Raw genomic sequence first — 6,180 nt, 5'->3', positions numbered from 1 at the left:
TACAGGCGTAACTGTTGGTAAGGTTGAAAAACTCTCAACTTGCTGACGACTTATTTAAAATTGATGGTAATAAACAAAGTCTTTCAGAAACTCTACATCTTGTTTATATGTATCAATTACACAAAATCTCAAACGGCATGGATTCAAAAAGATACAGTAATAAAAGTAAAAAGTGGAGAACCACTAAATTCATATGTCTAAATTAAATTATGATCCAGAGTTAGTAAAAATCAAATCTATTCTAAATCACTGTACAAACTCTGATGTTATTGCAGATGCACCTTTCGTTTACAAACCTGTGATCCACATTATTGGGAAAATGTTGATAAACATTTAACAGACAACAAATCAGACATATAAATGATATTATTGAGGAAGATGGTACTTTTTCTGTTTTATCCTGGTGTGAAGATTAACGTGATTGATTTTTACAAGTATTATTCATGATTTAAAAAGTAGGAGGCGGAGAGTAACTTTAAAAGGGTTACCAAATCCAGTAAGTAGAACAAACATTTACAATACATTAAAGTGTAAAAAAAAAAATAAAAAAAAATCAACAACAAACACACAAACAAAAACTTTATTTTTTTTCACGAAATTTTAAACAAAAACTCGTAAGTTACACGTAGCTCCATCCTCATGTCATACTATAGATTTCTGCAAACTCTTTATGTCAATGTGTATGACAATAAAATTTGTGTATGATAGAAATGTTTTTTGGAGATATTCTACTCACTGGGTATGATAAAAAATGTTTGGTAAATTATTTGATATCATTGAAAAAATGTCATCAAGGGCAATAACTCCTATGTTGGTATTTCTCTATGGTATGTCTAATATACAATGACTTCCTTGATATCCACAGATAATTTATATACACTTATAAAGAATCAGTTTTCAGAAACTACTGAAAATCAAATTTTGTCATTATAACCAGTTTTAATGTACGGGTATTTTTATCATTTTTTATACAAATGTGCAATTTCTGATGTTGATACAAACTTCTGTTTTTGTATGTCTGACATCTTTCAAAGGTTCAAAGGTTGTTTCATAGAAACAAATATAGTTTCTATGGCTATTTACTAAATTTACCTATATCCAATGGAAATCATTACAGTTTATCTACCTTGAAACGTTAATTTTGATAATCTACATGAAGGTGGAGCTACCTTAAGTGACAACAGGTACAATAAAATGAAGATTTAGAGATAGAGACATGTACCAGAATACGGAAAATTATTCACATACTACCTTTCAAAATAACTAAAAATTGCAAACTCTGATGATAGAGAATGATTAACTAAATTTTATCAACAATTTCCTTTCTATTCAATACTGAAAATATAAACTTTCAAAGAACAAATTCTATGGGAATGTGATTAAGTTCAATCATTTCTAGAGGAGTGTGAACTTTACTTAGAAGTTAAAATGAATTTAAAATAGTTTTTACCAAACAATATTTTTATTTTAGGTACTCATGATGAAAACATGTGTATACAAAACACCCATATCTATTGGATGTGATACTAGATGTACTGAGAAATCATTAAACATTCGTTTTGCAATGTCCTACTTTAAATTCGTTTATAAAACACAACAATTCATATTTTACAAAAATAGTTATAACGAGAAATTTGAAGCCCAGTGGAACATGTAGATTATAATCTTTCTTTTCTAATCTCTTAGAACATGCCTGCACCCCTACATGACCTATACCATGTATAGTTTTATATGTATTATGATATAGAGATTGTTTACAAAAAAATAAAAATAAATCATCTAATTATCTATTACATTATTAAAGTGGCGAAATACCAGTTAAAAAATATATATATATATATATATATATATATATATATTGAAATTGACTTACCTGCTTATGCTCTTTGGCCGTTCTGTAAGCTTCACACGAATTCCGGGGTATATATACAGTCGGGTCATATGCGTGTCTGATACACCCGGTTGAACGGAATCAATGGGAATTCGTCAGCGTTTCTGGAAAACCATTCCAAACCAGAAATAAGGGAATAGTATATTTTTATGATACACGTAATTTTGATAAACCAAGTTTTGCTTACGTAACCGTAGTTTATAGATTAATAGTTTTGGTGTACTTACTTCTGTTTTCAATTTTGACATCTAAAGTACTGGTGTGCAGTTCCATTCACATACCATTCAAGATAATTTAAAAACTCTGTACAGTATCACCGACAGAACTGGTCAGTTCGATGGTGTGTGTGTGGGGGGGGGGGGTATATTAACTGGTCAACTCGATGGTGTGTGTGTGGATTGTTACACTCAAAAATTGAACACAATTAAATAATTTCCATCAATTTATGAGTGTCCCATTGAAAACTTGTTGGAAAACTGACTAAATATTTGCTTACAGTACTCTATATAGTTCAAATTTACAAAGTTCCCATGAACAGGGTGTGAGTCAATTAACTTTAACATTGATAAGGTGACAAGCTTAATAATTATACAGAGACAAAAGCTAGGGAGTTTCAGATTGAAATAAAAAAAAAAATTGGGAAGTGAGCTGTCAGAGTCAAATATGTGTAGGTGATTTAATGTATTTTTTAACAAACAAGTATACTACTTGCCATAGCGACTCTGTGTATCAAAGCAAGCCTGACAAATGACAAGCCTTCTATCTTCTGATGAATAAAATATGATTGTACTTCTTGTAGTATATGTATTGTACATCAGTATCTCATTGTGAGTGTGTACATGGATTATAAGCACGTACCACATCTGGAGGACAGCTTCTTCCTGGTGAGGGATAGGGTACAGCGGACAGTGCGGAGGAATCACATACATATAGTGCTTCGCCACTTATCTACGACTTTTACTAAATCTATATGGATTTGTGAAAGTGTGCCACTCTTTGTCGCACTAGTTAACCTTCAACTATTTCAAGGTAATATTTAGTTGAGAAGAAATTGCATCACGTTCCAGAAATATACAAGGAACTTTTGTCGTGAGTGTTCTCTTCTTCGTTTCAGTATATTCCTTTGATGACCAGGTTTTAAATATCTCTGATTGCGGAGTCTCCTGAAATACATGCAGTCTCGGGAAATTTAAAGTCTAAATTTGGAAGCGGTTTATTTAGAGGCAGCGTGTGCCCGAATGTATTGCAGAATACATTGAGAATTTGAACCATTTCTCGACCAAGTACACCACAACATAATGTAAACCCGAGCACGCCTTTTTAACGTGTTTGGTGACGTATTGTAATTGGTATCGGTATACGGAACCTGTACTGGTACGATTCATGTTCGAACTGACATGTACTTTCAGTATTTAGATTTTATAGATTTTATGGTCTCTTTATCATACGTCGAACTGACATGTACTTTCAGTACTTAGATTTTATGGTTTCTTTATCACACGTCGAACTGACATGTACTTTCAGTACTTAGATTTTATAGATTTTATGGTCTCTTTATCATACGTCGAACTGACATGTACTTTCAGTACTTAGATTTTATGGTCTCTTTATCATACGCAGTATTTTCTTTTACTTACATTTTCTAAATATGCATTTTTACCCTTTGCTTTTATTCCTTTTTATTTATTTCTTATTTTAAAATGTTTAGTATTTATTTACCGGTATTTTAATATCATCATTATCATTTTGGTATGAAAGTATACATTAATCAATGTCTTCAACATTAAAGGTTTCCCGCCATTTCAGTTCTATATTTGTTATTTGCAAGCATGCTATGTACATTTGAAAAGATTGTGTTCTGCATAAATATTATTGTATAGTACTCGAATGAAATTTCTCTAAAGTTAAGGTAATACATTTTTTCCGCGTTTCGAAGAATAGCGGAAAAAATATTGTATGAACGGGTTTTTAGTCATGTGATGTATGTTATTCGTGGGCTGATAATTTTCAGCCAATGAAAATGCTTGCGATGCATAGTGTTCGATTGTGTGTCTCAGGTGGTCATTCTCCAGCCGCCTTTCGAGCTGTGAACTCCAGTTTTTCTTATTTTCAATATAATGAAAATGTGTTGAAATAGGATTTGCAGTAATACATGTAAAAGATGCCCAGTTTTCAGAGTTTTTTGGTCCCAAAATTCAAGGGGTTTCATCTCTGTTTTTTCCCTAGGCTTCGTATATTACATAATTTTTTTTCTCCATTGAATATTCGAGAATAATTATGTGAAGATAAATCTTGCACAATGTATACACTGTTATGTTTGATGAATATGAATTACAAGTGAGTGTCATTATTATATTAATAAATAGTCGGCGTCTAATAACTACGGTGGGCTGTCAGCAAAATATTATAATTTTGTTTTTGTCATCAGATATGGAAATATAGTGGATGCCTCTGTTTAATCACATGCTATATTGGTATTGCTTTTAACCTAACTTTGTCACTTATTTCAGAGGGCTAATGCAATGCACAAATTGTGTTTTGAATTTTATTTATGTTTTTGTTCCATTTTTCTGCATACAATGGAAACTGAATGTCAATGTAAATAAAACTAAAATTGTAATTTTGCTCAAAAGGACTATCTACAAAAATGTTTGGGGTTTTTTTAAACCTCAATAATCATGTTTGTTGGGAATAAGCAGGCCTTTATTAACATTTCAAAAACGGTTGAATTATACCATTGAGCAATGTCTAATTTTAAGATAAGTATATATACAAAAATGGAAAAGTGATATAAATAATTCGTCTAAGGGTAAGATATATCGCATTTTCAAAAACAAATTTTGGACTTGAAAAATATTTGTTGTCTACAAATCGCCGTCTCCCAGTCGAGATTGGAAGGTGGTATGGCACTCCATAAAATGAGTGGACTGACTACACCTAGTAGAAATGCAAATACAGGTATATTTTTAAAATATAATTATTACACTAAGGAGTGATATGTATCGTTATTTCTCTGAACACTAATTGCAAAGGGGATATTACCTATTCAAAAATGTGCATATTTACATGTGCAATTAATCTCTTAGATTGAACTATAGTAAATAAGTGATCTGCAGGGAAAACTTAAACTTCGACATAAAATTATGAAGGTTTGTAAAAGATCTTGCTTTATAGAGTACACATGTACGTCACGTTTAATGGAAACCTCTCATGCCTCTAACATTTTTGGGTCGGGCGTGTCTTAGACGAATTATTGACCTTACTCGGGGTCTTCAGAGGAATCCTGGTCATCATAGGCGTCTTGATAAAGAAGCACGCGCAGATTTGCAGGCATGGGCAGTTTCCTTGAAACATTTCAATGGTAAAGGTTTCTTCCCTTCTGGGGTTCAACACACATCTTCGTCATTGCACCTGTTTACCGATGCAAGTAACATAGGTTGGTCGTAAATGGTTCTATGGTCCTTTCGCTAGGGATTGGATTAGCTACCACATATCAGTTCGGCAGTCTCTACTTATTGTCTTTGCATTTGACCTATGGGGTAGCCTGTTAAGTAACAGCACAGTAATTTTACATTCTGACAACATAGGGGTAGTACACGTTATCAACAAAAATTCCTAACGAGATCCTTTTTTATGCAGCTTATGCGGAGACTTAAGGTACTTTCCTTGAAGCATAGCATTTTCTTCAAGGCCCAACATATTCAGAGTATCACTAAAATAGAAGCCGATTTACTTTCAAGATTGCAGATTCAAAAGTTCAAAGCACGATTTCCATATATGGACCAGGAATGTACCGCTGTGGATCCCACCCTGATAACTCTCTGACTAGGGCGTTCCAGTTCTTGCTGTTTGATTCATTATCGCCAGCTATTATAACAGCCCACAAGTCTGCTTTACGGTCTTAAAAATCTTTCATAATGCAAGTTTATGCTCACAATGCCCCTCTCTTTCCACCTCTCTTAACACATCTTGTTAGTTTCATTGCTATCAGATGAATTTAGCTGTATCCACGACTCGCACTACCTTATCTGCCCTCAGCTTTGCGCCAGTGAAGACTTAACACAGCATGTTTTAATCACGAAAATGATCCAAGGTTTCAAAAATGCCAAACCAACTTGTGATCCAAGGCTTCCCATTACCCCGGTTATTCTTGGTTTGGTACAGGCCTTGCCTTCTACTACTAATTCCATCTATTCAAAAACTATGCTTCACGCTATGATTGTATTAGCCTTCTGTGCCTTTTTGAGAGTACGGGAAATTACTAAAACCCACAATTAAAAATCTCCTTA

The sequence above is a fragment of the Ostrea edulis genome, chromosome 6 (genome assembly GCF_947568905.1).
Source record: "Ostrea edulis chromosome 6, xbOstEdul1.1, whole genome shotgun sequence".
Lineage (NCBI taxonomy): Eukaryota > Metazoa > Mollusca > Bivalvia > Ostreida > Ostreidae > Ostrea > Ostrea edulis.
The sequence above is the reverse complement of the archived record's forward strand: the minus strand, read 5'-3'. Positions refer to the sequence as shown.